At 36.0% G+C, this 15,675-nt stretch overlaps 1 protein-coding gene across 3 annotated transcripts in view; it reads left to right on the top strand.

Moving 5' to 3' along the window:
* The first annotated feature begins 1,662 nt into the window (after positions 1–1,662).
* LOC149424110 (NFX1-type zinc finger-containing protein 1-like) overlaps positions 1,663–15,675 on the top strand; it is a 79,639-nt gene continuing 65,626 nt past the window's right edge. For all 3 annotated transcript variants that reach the window (XR_016305774.1, XM_089651286.1, XM_089651287.1), the window contains exon 1: positions 1,663–1,854. The gene's annotated coding sequence lies outside the window, so the exon portion shown is untranslated. The remainder of the gene's footprint in view (positions 1,855–15,675) is intronic.

Genomic DNA, 15,675 nt, shown 5'->3' with positions numbered 1-15,675 from the left:
TGAAGAGACTGAAAAGTTCGAGTTCTTTTGTTTTGACATTTTGAGCATAAATAAACCCAGTAAACCGCTCGACACGTTTTAAGTTTTGAGCAGGAAGGCGGGAAGTAAAAGAATTTTATACGAAGCTGGGGGTGTTGATTATTGTGAAGAAAGTATCGTTATTTCGTATATTCGAATTTGCCGGTTAGTGGTAATTTAATAAGATTTATTATTGCCGGGGAACGGTTGCCGATGTGTATTGTGGTTGTTTAATGTGTCCGGGCTGGATTCCTCCAACAGAATGTTCTCATGATAATTGATTTAATTATCCTTTTGGATCCATTCCCTAATTCTATAAATTCACTTTCACGTCAATAATATTATTGTTTACATTCCATTTACATGCTAATCTGAAGCTATATATTATATATATTCGTCTTCAGTTTCAAATTTAACGCATAGCTGGTTTGGAATACACATTTTAACCCATCGGCATACTGTTTTTATTTGTGACATCTGTGCATAATTGAGAAGGATTATTACTGTGTAGTATTGCACCCCATATTTTTATGATTTTACAGGCATTATAATTTTATTGTGAACTATCTAAGTATGTAGGAAAAGTTTTAGTCGCCCCAATGGGGCGGGCAATATGACGATGCGAAAAAAATGCAGCCCCCCAATCTTGGCGGCAAGTATGCCGATGGGTTTAATGTACGTAATATCTAGAAAACTAATTTATTTACAATTGAAATTATTTCTCAGCCACAGCTCGACTGTGAAATTATTTGCCGACCTCTGCGTTTCTTCCCTCTCACAACAAGGGTATCTTCAAGACCAACGTTGATTCCTTTATTCCCTTAATACCCTCTCCCCAAAGATGATAAAGGCCTCGAGATGAGTGGTTTAGTATGGCCCTGAGGGAAATGGTCTCCCTCAGGGACTGTAAAAAATTGTGAAAAAGTTGCAACAAGAACAAATTTGATCATTGTAACTGATTTAATAAAATAAATAAAAACTTTATTTAAAAAACTGAAAATATATGGCGAAAATTCAGTGTGATTTTTTTAAAGAAAAAAAACAGAAAATTTTTCTCGCCGTGTTTTTCCCATTGAAAACAATATGGTACTTAATTTTTTCTGCGTTTAAAAAAAACACTATATGGCTCAATACATCCTTTTGCTTTCGTGTTTAATAATAATATTATTATCAAATGGTACCTACTTACCCAGACCAGTGTGGATAGTTTTCAAAATAATGTGCTGGGGAATACCAGAATAAAATAAAATTTGGTGGGTGTTGTCAGCAGTGAGAGAATTTACCAAGAAATGGGGAATTATTTTAGAAAATCTGGGATTAACAAATTCAATCACAAAATCAACATCTCACATTATGCACAACATATTTAAGTTAATATTATTCAAAATTCACATTGCACTGAGAAAAAATGGATGCAAGGTGAAAAGCTTGTGCTGATGATAGCAAACCTCAAATAGTAAAGAGGTTTATTATTTTTTTTATGTGAATGTGTCTTATCTCTTACTTCAACCAAATAATACAACGTATTTGAAATATTAATAATAAAATTTTTGTTGTAAAATGAGAAATTTGTTGTTCGGGCACTGGTATCATTGACCGTGAAAGCGATGCGTCATATCGGTCGTAATATCGTTTTCGCTTGCTGCCGCCCGGCAATTTTGTGAGTCGGCTTTGCGAGTTTTGTTTGTCAGTTTTGATTTTGAGATAATTTTCGAGAGCGTATTTACAATCTTTGTTAACAGATAAATAATTATTTCGTTTGTGTTTAGTATTGATTCAATCGTTACACGGCTTATCCAGTATTGCGGTGTTGAATAAGCTGTCATCGACTGAAAGGTAAGTTCATAAGTGCATATTTGGATTTTGCTAATTTAAATTTCATCACATTTATTTATGTGTTGGGTAGTAGCAATAATTATGTAGTGTTGTTTATAAATATAGGATTAGCAGGCTTGATTATAAAACAATCTGCATTGTAATATTATCCTACCCACAACTGTAAGAATAAAATCATTGAAGATAATATTGGTCCCACGAATCATGAGCGGACGTTTGTTTTATACTGCTTAATAAAAAATGCAGCAATCGCTAGGACATCCGGATAAAATCGTGACGTGGGTTGTGATTGTGTGATCAAAAAAAGTTTATAATCTATGCTATAATTTGGCGCTTGGTAATTAATTATCAGGATAAAAATAAATCGTCTTTTGGTTTTTTGTACAATGTTAGGGGTCAAGTGTAATTAAATTTCATATGTACACATATTGTGTTGCATCCCAATTGGGTTAGATATGTCATCAGACTGAAGGGATTGGGGAAGTGAAGGATATCGGAAGAGGAAGGTTGGGAAGTACTTGTCTATTCAGATCTAGTCATCAAACACAGCTAATGCCTTTTCATTCAAATTTAAAATTCTACTTAGACCTTAATTTAACTCTTTTAAAGAATAAATAATAGGTAATCACTACACAACTTGTTGATTGGTAAATCTTCTCTGCTTACTTCCAGTGCAATGTGACTTTTGTCGGAAGGCTCCACTTCAATCTGAAAAAAACAAATTATTTAAATATCCCAAACTAAGAACCTAATAATATATTTTGTGCTTGTTTTCCATCTCCCCGATGTAAATAATTTTTTTATATTAATTAAGTTGAAACAAAGTGTTATTTTATTTATACATGATTTAGAGAGTACATGTGGTTTTTTGTAATATTTCACCCTCCATGCTATGGTCATCCCTAGATGACCCTGTGTTGTGGCGGGTGAATTTTACAGTTTGCGGACATAGAATCTATACATTACTATAATATAAAAAAGAAAAATTATGTGTAGCTAGTTTGGGTTGCAAGGAGAGGATGGAGATTATAAGAAGATGACAAATTTGAGAAATTATTAGTAAATAGATCACACTAATTAATTATGTACATACTATACCTATAAGTTAGGGAATAACGATTTATTATGTTTTGTCTGAAAGGTGATTAAATTGATAGAGTGTAGAATGAATGTGTATTCTAGTTGTAATGTATTCCATGTGTAAGGATCCATTTTGTAATTTGTTTTTTAAAGGAATGGGGTTGACTCACAGTTTTTAGGTTTTCAGGGATAAGGTTAAAGATTTTAGGAGCTAGGAAGAAAAATTGTATGTATGTAGTGAAGGTACTTTGTAGTGACCGTTGGTTATTGTTCTGGTGGTGTAGTTGTGTTATGAGAGAGTTTTGTTTTTATATTTGAACAGGAAATGTATTAGCGAAAATTTTAGGTGCATTTGTCGTATGTTTAAGACCTTATACTCTACGACAGTCATACTCAACCTGCGGCCCGCGGGCCGCATGCGGCCCGCCGAGCTATTTTGTGCGGCCCTCAATACATTTAATATCAGGAACATGATTTGCAAAATCTGGCATTCTATATCACGTTAATTTGAGATTAATTGCGACTTTGACGTACAGACATTGAAACCCGAAGAGGATAGTATAAGTATAATATACTATCTATATAATATAATATGGTATAAGAGTGTTGCTACTGCACACGCTAGATCTATCTCTAAAAAACAAAGATTTGACAGACAAATATGCGCGCAAATAATTTTGCTTGTGGCAACACATAAATTTTTGACAGTTCCAAAGATAAATGGTTACCAGTGTTACTAACAACCAAGGCTACTAAACATAACAAAAACCTCTTGAACTTATCTTTATATATATCTATTTGATATAATATTTTTTGCGGCCGGAAATTTTCGAAAATGGAATTCCGTAGCTACCCTCCCCCCCATGGATTTCGAAAAATTGTTGTGGGGAATTACATATGATGTTTTTGGCTGAGCGGAATTTTTTTTCAGCGAAGTTCTGTAACAACCCCCCCCCCCCCCATGGATTTCGAATAATAAAAGGGGGAATCAAGCTCACACCGTTGGCAACACTGACCAGTATAGTGTTGCGGCCCGCGTAGCTTTACAAACATATGAATGTGGCCCGCAGAAAAAAAAGGTTGAGTATCACTGCTCTACGAGGAGTCGAGTGGAGGGGTATCTTGTCGGTCGCTTGTTAATGACACGTATTACCATTTTTTGGGCTTTTAGAAGAGGTTCGATGGTAGATTGTTCACAGCCACCCCAGATTCTAATGCCGTAAGCTAGTAGGGATTGGCAGAGAGCGTAGTATACAGTTTTAACACTTTGAACGCCATTGTGGAAATGAAGAAACATTACCATTTTAAATTTGAAAAAAAAATACTCAGATGGCATCGGCGACCATCAAAACGTATTCCTTTTTTTTATTGATTAAAATTTTCCATGAAAATCAAGAAAATTAACTGCGGTCACCGGTGACCGTCATGGCGCTATGGGAGAAAAATGACGATTTTCGTTATAAGGTCACCGGTGACCTACATGGCGTTCAACATATTAAGAATTGAGGTGGTAAGGAAAATAGGATATTTTAAATAGTTAGTTCATATTTTGAGAGATGCGGAGTGTGGCAATTCTACATATCTGGGTGTACTTGGTCTTCTCCACAAATGTTTTCCACAGGCTGAGGTTCCTTCCCGTTCTGCTCCAATCCTCATCCACCTCTTCTTTGGTCTGCCTCTGGTTGCTTCCATCGGGGTACCCACTTGGTCATCCTGTCTCCTGGCATCACGGACGTATATATAGCTTTGATAAGGGGGGGGTCCGCAAATTAAAAAAAAATATATAAGGTCATGTTTTCGTGAAAAAAATAGTCAGTCTTAATCAATCAGCCTTTATTTTTAAATATTATATATATAAATCATTCAGTCTCTGATATTTGAACTAAAAATAAACATAACATAATTATCGCTCCTTATTTAAATAAAATCGCTTCGTTTATAACATAAAAAAAGAAATAACATAAAATAAAAGGTGGAAAACAAAATAACTTTTTTTTATACCTAATTTGTTAAGGTACACTAAACAAAAATACTCTTTCATCTTAAGAACAAATAATTTGTTTTAAAATTGAAACACCTTTTATTTAATCACATAACCAAATAATTTATTCTAAACTTTGGTCATATTGTAAGGCACTCTTTTTAATGAACTACAATTATAAAATTAAAATCAAAAAGTATTAGACTGAGAGGTCACAGTCTTTTTCATAACGATCACAGGAATGGGTAGTTTTAGTACATATTCAAAGTATGGCGTCTCCGCATATGAAACAAGTTGGTCTGCCTTCTCTAAGTGGTTGCAACTATGAGTTATAGAGCTCACAAGAGGCTTCATTGTTTCGAAAAAAAAACGATCAGAGGAATGGGTAGTTTTAGTGCATATTCAAAGAATGGCGTCTCCGCATATGAAAAAAGTTGGTCTGCCTGCTCTAAGTGGTTGCAACTATGAGTTATAGAGCTTACAAGAGGCTTCATTGTTTCGAAAAAAAAACGATCAGAGGAATGGGTAGTTTTAGTACATATTCAAAGTATGGCGTCTCCGCATATGAAAAAAGTTGGTCTGCCTGCTCTAAGTGGTTGCAACTATGAGTTATAGAGCTTACAAGAGGCTTAATTGTTTCGAAAAAAACGATCAGAGGAATGGGTAGTTTTAGTACATATTCAAAGTATGGCGTCTCCGCATATGAAAAAAGTTGGTCTGTCTGCTCTAAGTGGTTGCAACTATGAGTTATAGAGCTTACAAGAGGCTTCATTGTTTCGAAAAAAAAACGATCGCAGGAATGGGTAGTTTTAGTACATATTCAAAGTATGGCGTCTCCGCATATGAAACAAGTTGGTCTGCCTGCTCTAAGTGGTTGCAACTATGAGTTATAGAGCTTACAAGATTAGGCTACATTGTTGCGAAAAAAAAAAACGATCACAGAAATGGGTAGTTTTAGTACATATTCAAAGTATGGCGTCTCCGCATATGAAAAAAGTTGGTCTGCCTGCTCTAAGTGGTTGCAACTTCGAGTTATAAAGCTTACAAAATTAGGCTACATTGTTGCGAAAAAAAAACGATCAGAGAAATGGTCAGTTTTAAGTAAATCTGAAAAATTCCCCGCAGTTTGGGGAATTCCCGCAAATCGGGAACCCTGCTTGACACACACATTGCCCCCTCCTCCGCCCGCGTCCGGCCCGGCGGCCCGCGTCCCGCGTCAGTGTGCGCAGTACAATCGTTGTGAGAGGGTGTGCTTTCGCTTGTTTTGGTGCATTTTTTAATACTATTACCCGTTACTCCCACTTTTACAATAATGTCGAACATAAATACTACATGCCTGTTTTGTGAATGTAAGATGGACGAAAAAGTGCTGCCTTTTAATAAAAACAGTTTAGAAAAGTGTCGTGATATATTAACAGTTCGTATTAACCGTAATTTGAAACATGCTCATATCAAAATACCAAATGATTGTGACAGTACTGCCGTATATCATCTATCGTGCTATAAAAAATTTACAATAATATCTACTCCTGAGACCAACAGTTTAACACTTCTGCCAGTCGAGACTTCAGATAATCAAGCGGAGACATTGTCATCACCTTCACCAAGTACGTCTAGTTGCAAAGCTATATGCTTATTCTGCGATCACCAGCGTAAACAATCACATAAAAAAATTTGAAAAGATGCACTGTTTGCAATCAAATGAAACCCGCGAAAAGATACTGATGAAATTGTTAGCATCTAACGAAGTCAATTTACAACATAAAATTTCACAGACAAGTGTTCCATTATTTTATCACACTAATTGTTTGAAAGATTTTTTTAGAAGAACTGAAAAAATATCCGACTGTCAGTCCAATGAAAAAGACGGTGTGTGGCACGTTATACGCGAGACCCATAAAAATGCCTTACAAAAATTGTATGAATTCATAAACGACATAATTCATGGCAATAATATTCATTTAATGTCCAATCTTCACGAATATTATGAATCTTCTCTGCAGTCAAATAGCACTGAAAATAATATTACATGTTCGAGATTAGAACAGAAAATTCGAGCCTCATTTGATCGAAGCGTTTTAACTATAGAAGAAATAAATGGACGTAAGTTAGTTTTCAGAACGGGTTTGCCAATTGATTTCGTGATGTCAAACAGAAGGAATTAGTGAAAAGAGATATTCTCACGTCTGCTGCTAATATATTGAGAAAAGAGATTCTTTCCCTGCCTAAAACTCCCCTACCAACCACTTGTTCAGTGCAGGAATTACTCCAAGGCGAGTGTAATATACCCGATGCTCTTAAAAAATTCAACTTGGAGCTCCTTGGCATCGGTTCGCGCACAAAAAAAAAGTTGTCTGAGACTTGCTTAAAGAAAGCTGAATCGATAAGCCAGGATCAAATTTACGCTGTGACAAATGGACATGTTAAGCCTTCTAAACAATTAGCTCTGGGAATGGCTATTAAAAGTCTAACTAACAGCAGAAAAGTTGTGAACATTTTGAACAAATATGGTCAGATACCTAGCTACACTTTATTAGAAGAATTAGAAACTGAAATTACCTATGCCTCCATCGATGAATCTATAACAACATTCATTCCGTCTGGGACAATTCCATGTCCTCAGTTAAATACTGGAGTAGCTTTCGATAATTTTGACCGTTACGTAGACACACCTTCTGGAAAAAATACATTGCATGACACAGTAGGAATTATTTTTCAAAATGAAGAACAGTACTCCATACGAAATCAACCTATTGACTTGTCAATGAAACCATCTAAAGGCAAAAGAAGAAGGGCATTCGACGTGATTGACATTAATATAGATCATCCCATTAAAAAACCAAGAATGAGTGACAGTATGATTTTACTTGATAGTGACTTACGTAAAACAACTGAATCTGTCAAAATAAATGCAAAGAATAGAGATTTATTATGGGTTTTGTGTCATGCTGCTGAAATCGAGAATACTCCTATGTGGGTAGGATTTAATAACCTCACTATGAATGATCAAACCAGTAAACAGAAAATAGCTTATTTGAACCCAATAAACATGTCTCCCACTAACACTTCCGTTGTTAAAACAACAATGCAACAAGCAAAAAGTATAGCCGAAGAGTGTGGTCAGGAATATATATGTGTTACATATGATCTTGCAATTGCAAAAGTGGCATTACAAATACAATCCACAGAACGGCCAAATTTTGACAATCTTTTTATTTTTCTTGGCACATTTCATATCATCCTGGCCTATTTCAAAGCTATAGGAAAATTTATAGATGATTGTGGTTTGACGCATATGCTAATCGAAGCTGATTTGCTAGCCAATGGGTCTCTTAATGGATTCATGTCTGGTACGCATTACAATCGATGCAAGAGACTTCACCCTATTATTTCACTGACCTTATAATTAATCCATTTTAAATTCTTTTTAAAAGAGGAAAATCTACAATTGTCACCAGATTTGGTAGAAGAACTGCAAGAAATAAAAAATAGACGAATGGACAGTTCTGGAAACATCTTGGTCGATGTTGACAATTTCTTTTTATCAGAAATCATCTCTAAATACAGAATTTTTCGAGAAAAAACTCAAAACGGAGAACACGGCAAAACGGCACAATTTTACATGCAATATATAAATCTGATCGAGTATTACTTTCTTTTGAGCCGATCGATACGAGAAAACAATTTTGAGCTTTACAAATATGTACTTCCAAAAATTAACAATATATTTTTCATACTAAATCATCCAAATTATGCGCGATGGCTCACAAAGCACCATGACGACATATTAAAAGTCCAAGACACTCACCCAGGCCTCGAGCTTCATTTAAAACGTCATGGCTTGGGTATCAAGCGCACTGACAAAGCGTTTTCTAGACAACCCGTTGATTTAACACTAGAACAAACCATAAACGCCGATGCTGCTAAGCGATTGTCTGGTGTTAGCCATTTTACTAATTCCTTGTCAGGCCGACAGCGTTGGGCAAAAAGCCATGCACTGAGATCCACCATTATAACTCATGTTTTAGAAGAAACTAATATTACCAGGGTACAAGACGTTACCTCTGATCTGCAGACAGCCAACATTTCCAAAAACAAAAAGGCAGTGAAGAAACTTGTCGATACTGTAGAATCTTATGGCAATCCATTTGATTATCAAGACGATAAAGACGAACTGTACAATATTGTCACTGGGAATTCAGTAACGAATGAAACCGCAGACTTTCTGCTCAATATAGAGGCTACAGGAGAAAATCAGAGAAAAGAATTTATATCTCAATGTAATGAAAATCCCGACCGTTTCGAGAAACCAATAAAACGCAATGAAATCAGGAATTTCTGTTCAGATAAATCAAAAAAGCCATGTAAAGCAGCACAAAAACTGCAAGTTATAAAAGCAGAACGAAACGTCTTCGGTCGTCTTTTAGGAATTTCCCTTAATCAGAAACTAGATTTGCCAAAAGTTTTGGAATATCCATTATCTTCATCGTCACCTTCAATGAGTCATTTAGATGGTTCCTTGATGAAGACTAACAAGGCTGCACTCATGAAAATATTGGAAAAAACAGCCAATGCCAATACGCCACAAAAAATTGATGTTGTGATTGTAGATGGATTCTATATTCTCCATTTAATACCAGTGCATGTGAAAACATTTGGTGAAATGTCGCTATACATTTTGAAAAAATGTATGAGCTACAAAGCAAACCGTATCGATGTAATATTTGATTCTTATTTATCACCCTCAATCAAAGATTTTGAACGTGAAATGAGAGCTGGGCACAAAGCTACCCCCAAAACACAGTATAAAATAACATCGCCAAAACAAATCAGACCAAGAAATTTCGTCAAAGAATTAAGAATTAACAATTCAAAGAAGAACTCGTGCATTTTTTCATAAAACATTGGAGTTCCGAGGAGGCTAGTCTAGTCATTTCTGGAAGCACGGTTAATCTCAATTTTGAAAATAATTGTTATTCGTATGAATATCAAAGCGACGGCAAAAAGGTTGTGCAAAACGATAACCCTAATTTGATGTGTGGGCACCACGAAGAAACCGATACAAAAATAATATACCACATATACAGTATTCAAGAACCATCTAATATTTTGATTAAAACTTCTGACACTGATGTAATCGTCATTTTACTGGGAAATTTGGACAAATTCGAAAAGCATGAAATATTTATTGAATCCGGCACTCTTGCCAAACGACGTATTGTAAATGTTAACAAAATTTATCTCAGTATTGGTGCTACATTGGCAAAGAGTTTGCCAGCGTTTCATGCTTTGACAGGGTGTGATTATACCCCTGCATTTTATAGAAAGGGCAAACAAAAACCTTACAATATCCTAAGTAAAAACACAGTTTATCAAGAGGCTCTAATAGAGCTAAGTTCTAATGCTCCATTGACAAATGAAATCAAATGCAAAATTGAACAATTCATATGTGAGTTATATGGTGTGAAGAGTAAATCTGTAAACGAGGCCCGCCATAAGATTTTCCTCAAAAAATTTAAGCCCAATAAAGAGAATGAAAAATTTAACAAAACTCTTATGAATTTTGATGCTGCTTTTTTGCCACCGTCTGAAATCGAACTAGTTCAACAGATACTTAGAGCTAAATACGTATCAAATCTTCTTCTTCTTCAATGGCGCTACAGCCCATTTCGAGCCTTGGCCTCCTTTAACATGAGCCTCCACCGCCCTCTGTCCTCGGCCGTCGTCTTCCAATCTGCAACATGGAGTAGTCCTCTGGCATCTTTCCTGACATCGTCCTCCCATCTCAGCCTAGGTCTGCCCGCCTTTCGTTTGCCTCCCGGGTGTCCTGTTAGAACCTTCTTTGGTACACGTGTGCTTGGCATTCGGTGCACATGTCCGGCCCATCTTAGTCTTTGGAGCCGTAAATGAGTAGAGAGTCTGGGAGCTTGGTAGATGTCATATAGCTCCTTATTGTGGCGGATTCTCCATGCCTCTCCCTCTCGTACCGCTCCTAAGATTCTTCGAAGTACCTTTCTTTCGAAGGTGTCCAGCCGTTCCGCAGACTTTGCTGTCAGTGTTCCCGCCTCACATCCATAGGCCAAGACCGTTCTAATAATTGTTTTATACAGGGTTATTTTGGTTTTCCTATGGACGTTTCGGGATTTGAACACTGGCAGCAATGCGAAGTAAGTGTTGTTAGCGGCTGTGATGCGCTTTCTTACTTTTACTGGGTCTTCGTTGTCCTGCGTTATGATGGAGCCCAGGTAGGCAAACTCTTCGACCACTTCAAAGTTATAGGAGTTTTTAAAATTAACTTTATCTTTTATTCTGCGGTGTGGGGTTCTGGTTTGCATCATGATTTTAGTTTTGTTCTCATTGATTTGCAAGCCCACCTCTCTTGCTGCAGTCTCCAAAGGGTCAAACACCTCTCTTACAGCCTGTAAGGATCTTCCAACAATGTTAAGGTCGTCTGCATATCCAACTATTTGATTGCTTTTGTAGCAAATGTTTATATTGAAATCTCCTACTATAATATTAGGTTGTCTTTTTTTTATGTTTTCTGAACACCATTTTTCGAAGTACGTTAAGAAATCCCTCAAACTCGAATTAGGTAAACGGTATACGATACCGTAGACCCCTTTTTTTAAGCTTTTTTTACTTTTATCGCCAAAATCCATGATGTTTTGATGTGACTAATGAAAAAGCTCATAAAAATATTAAAAGAATATTAGAAGTAAGTAAATATTTAACTCTTTAAGCCTTAGTAATATTCTACAAAATGATTAATCTGTGATTTTACCCAAAGATGTTTAGATTATGGAAGTTGAATTAATAAAAATTGGATTTGTTCGATTTAATTTTTTTATTTTATTGATTACTGTTATTTTTTTTCTTTGAAATACAACCACTGAGAGCAGGCAGACCAACTCGTTTCACCTGTGGAGACACCATACTTCGAATAGGTACTAAAACTGACCATTTCTGTTATCGTTTTTTTCGCAACAATGCAATGACTTGCGCGCATCATAACTCTGAAATGCAACCACTGAGAGCCGCCAGACCAACTTGTTTCATCTGCGGAGAGGCCATACTTTGAATATATACTAAAACTGACAATTTCTCTGATCGTTTTTTTTTTCGAAACAATGTAGCCTAATCTTGTAAGCTTTATAACTCGAAGTTGCAACCACTTAGAGCAGGCAGACCAACTTGTTTCATATGCGGAGACGCCATACTTTGAATATGTACTAAAATTACCCATTCCTCTGATCGTTTTTTTTTTCGAAACAATGAAGCCTCTTGTAAGCTCTATAACTCATAGTTGCAACCACTTAGAGCAGGCAGACCAACTTTTTTCATATGCGGAGACACCGTACTTTGAATATGTACTAAAACTACCCATTTCTGTGATCTTTTTTTTTTTAGCAACAATGTAGCCTAATCTTGTAAGCTCTATAACTCATAGTTGCAACCACTTAGAGCAGGCAGACCAACTTTTTTCATATGCGGAGACGCCATACTTTGAATATGTACTAAAACTACCCATTTCTGTGATCGTTTTTTTTTTCGCAACAATGTAGCCTAATCTTGTAAGCTCTATAACTCATAGTTGCAACCACTTAGAGCAGGCAGACCAACTTTTTTCATATGCGGAGACGCCATACTTTGAATATGTACTAAAACTACCCATTCCTCTGATCGTTTTTTTTTCGAAACAATGAAGCCTCTTGTAAGCTCTATAACTCATAGTTGCAACCACTTAGAGCAGGCAGACCAACTTTTTTCATATGCGGAGACGCCATACTTTGAATATGTACTAAAACTACCCATTCCTCTGATCGTTTTTTTTTCGAAACAATAAAGCCTCTTGTAAGCTCTATAACTCATAGTTGCAACCACTTAGAGCAAGCAGACCAACGTTTTTCATATGCGGAGATGCCATACTTTGAATATGTACTAAAACTACCCATTCCTCTGATCGTTTTTTTTTCGAAACAATAAAGCCTCTTGTAAGCTCTATAACTCATAGTTGCAACCACTTAGAGCAGGCAGACCAACGTTTTTCATATGCGGAGATGCCATACTTTGAATATGTACTAAAACTACCCATTCCTCTGATCGTTATGAAAAAGACCGTGACCTCTTAGACTATATCATCCTACATACAATAACAAAATATTTTTAATGCAAATAATACTTAATGTATGAAAAAAATAAGCGTTTTCTCTCAAGCTAAATGAAGAGCTTTCATCTTAAGAACAAAATAATTTCTTTTAAACTTTGGTCGTATTATTATGACACTCTTTTTAATGAACTACAATATAATTAAAATTAAAAATTACCTACCTACCTACAGTAACACTAACAAAATATTGTAAATTCAAGTTATACATGAAAATAAATGTAGTTTTCTCTCAAACAAAAAAAACTGACACGAGATTCATTGTTTTACAACTACTATTAATTAAAAATTATCATTCCTTATTTCAAATAAATGGTTGTGCTTTTTTAAATAAGTTACAACTTCTTCGTAAATAATATAAAAAAATAAACAGTATCTAGGTATTACCTGTGTGAACATTATTAACGAATAACATAAAATAAAAGGTAGAAAACAAAATTACTTTTTTAGGTGCACTAATTTCTTTAGGTACCTACCTACACTAAACAAAAAATACTCTTTCATTTTAAGAACAAAATAATTTCCTCTAAACTCTGGTCATTTTGTATGGCACTCTTTTTAATGAACTACAATATAATTAAAATTAAAAAGTACCATCCTACCTACAATGACAAAATATTTTTAATGCAATAATACTTATTTGAATATAATGAAAATAAAAAGTGTTTTCGTGGCTCGCAGTTCAGTGCACCGAACATGTCCGACCGCAGGACGAAATCTCCCGAATTCAGTTTCGGTTTCGGCCGTAGTTTCGGCTGGATGGCGGCCGAAACCGAAACTAAGCCGAAACTCGTTTTTTGGCCGAAACTAGGCCGAAACCGAAACCGAAAGTTCGGTCGGACACTACTTTAAAGTAATACATTTAGTCTTTTACGTTTAATTGCTAACTGATTAATAATTTCTTCGGAATCAAGTTGCACCGCCAGATCTCGGTGTACGCTCATTAAAGCCAGACCAGTAAGTCTTTCGTCGCCCATTTTATTTCTTAGGTAAGTTTTTAACCTCTTTAATGTAGAGAAAGATCTTTCAGGGGTTGCAGTGGACACTGGGAGTGTGGCTAAAATAATTAGAAGCTTTTTTATTAAAGGGAAAAACTGATCATCGCAGTTATCGATGGTGTCGATCACAGTTGCAGGTTTTTGTGCTACAGATTTCCAGTGATTGTGCCATATCTCATATTCACTCAGAAATATTGTGCCTTTATTTTCCCCACCCAGAAATGTTTGTGTAATCTTGTTAAGATTTTCTTTTATCCTGGAGTCATTACTGGTTTTTTCAGGTAGCAGCATTTGAATTCCTTCGATCGTCGATTCATGTGGTTTAAAACGAGCGTCGAGTTCTGTAATAACATGATCAATGAAAGGGTAAAACACATTTCGTCGGTAGTATATTTCGGCAGTTTCTGCTGCAATATTATTGCGCAGGGTTTGCCTTCCAGTTATTCTTGGCATTACTATATCGCTTGAACTCATCTGCTGTGCTTGCTCAAAAAGAATTGCAAACTGACTTTCGTTCCGAACATTTAGTAAAGTCGTTTTTACATTTTTTGTATATTCGCAAATGTTGGTCAAATCGACATTGACTTTCTGCATTGCTTTGTTAAGGTTTGCTGTATATGAAAAAACTTTTCTCAGTATAACTAAAGAAACAATAAACTGGCTGTTATCCATAGCGATTTGAAGATGGTATGCTTGAGTAGCGACGTCGCTACTAGCAGCATCTTGAAGTGCCCCAAGTGTTTCGCATATAACGGGAACCATTTCTGCAAATCTTTCGACAGCCACGTGTTTCTCGGTCCATCGTGTCTCACAAAGAGAGATAAGCGTTGAATGAGATGAATTAATTTGATCCGCAATTTTCTTCAAAAGTCCGTCGCGAAGCGGTGATAGGCGAAAAAAGTTTATTACGCTCTTAATGGTTCCGATACAGTTACGTATTATTGGTATCTCACATGAATGCGCTAAAACTAAGTTGAGAACATGAGCAACACAGTGTACGAATTGCGCTCTCGGGTATTGCTCTGCGATTATTGTTCTTACGCCCCGTAACCGGCCGCTCATCACTGCAGCGCCATCATAGCCTTGACCAATCCATTTATCCATATCCAAATTATATGATAAGAGATGTGATATAATAGTCGTTGCCAAAGCTTGAGCTGAAACATCTTCTACGTGGATGAATTCTAAAAAATCTTCCCGTATAACCGATTTCCCAGATGAGCAGTGTACGTATCGTAAACATAACGCTAATTGTTCTCGCCGTGATATGTCTTGTGTTTCATCAGCAAGTACAGTAAAAAAACCAGCCTCTTTGACCCTATTAAGTACTTGCGCTTGAATAGCACTACCACATAGTTCAATCACTTGATTTTGAATTCCTGGTGACGTATACATGGCTCTACTGTGAATGTTTTGTGTTAGTAAATGATTTTTAAGTGCTTCATCGCCAGATCGCGCACGAAAACGAAGAAGTGCTCTAAAACTACCATCATTATGTTCGGGTTCATTTATCCCAATTTCTCCAAAATCACGACTTCCTCTAACTGCTATTTCTTGCCTTCCACAAAGAATTGTTTCAACAATGTTAATTGTTTCAA

This window comes from Hesperophylax consimilis, chromosome 4 (genome assembly GCF_061612785.1).
Source record: "Hesperophylax consimilis isolate HC1 chromosome 4, BYU_Hcon_1.0, whole genome shotgun sequence".
Lineage (NCBI taxonomy): Eukaryota > Metazoa > Arthropoda > Insecta > Trichoptera > Limnephilidae > Hesperophylax > Hesperophylax consimilis.
The sequence above is the reverse complement of the archived record's forward strand: the minus strand, read 5'-3'. Positions and strand labels throughout refer to the sequence as shown.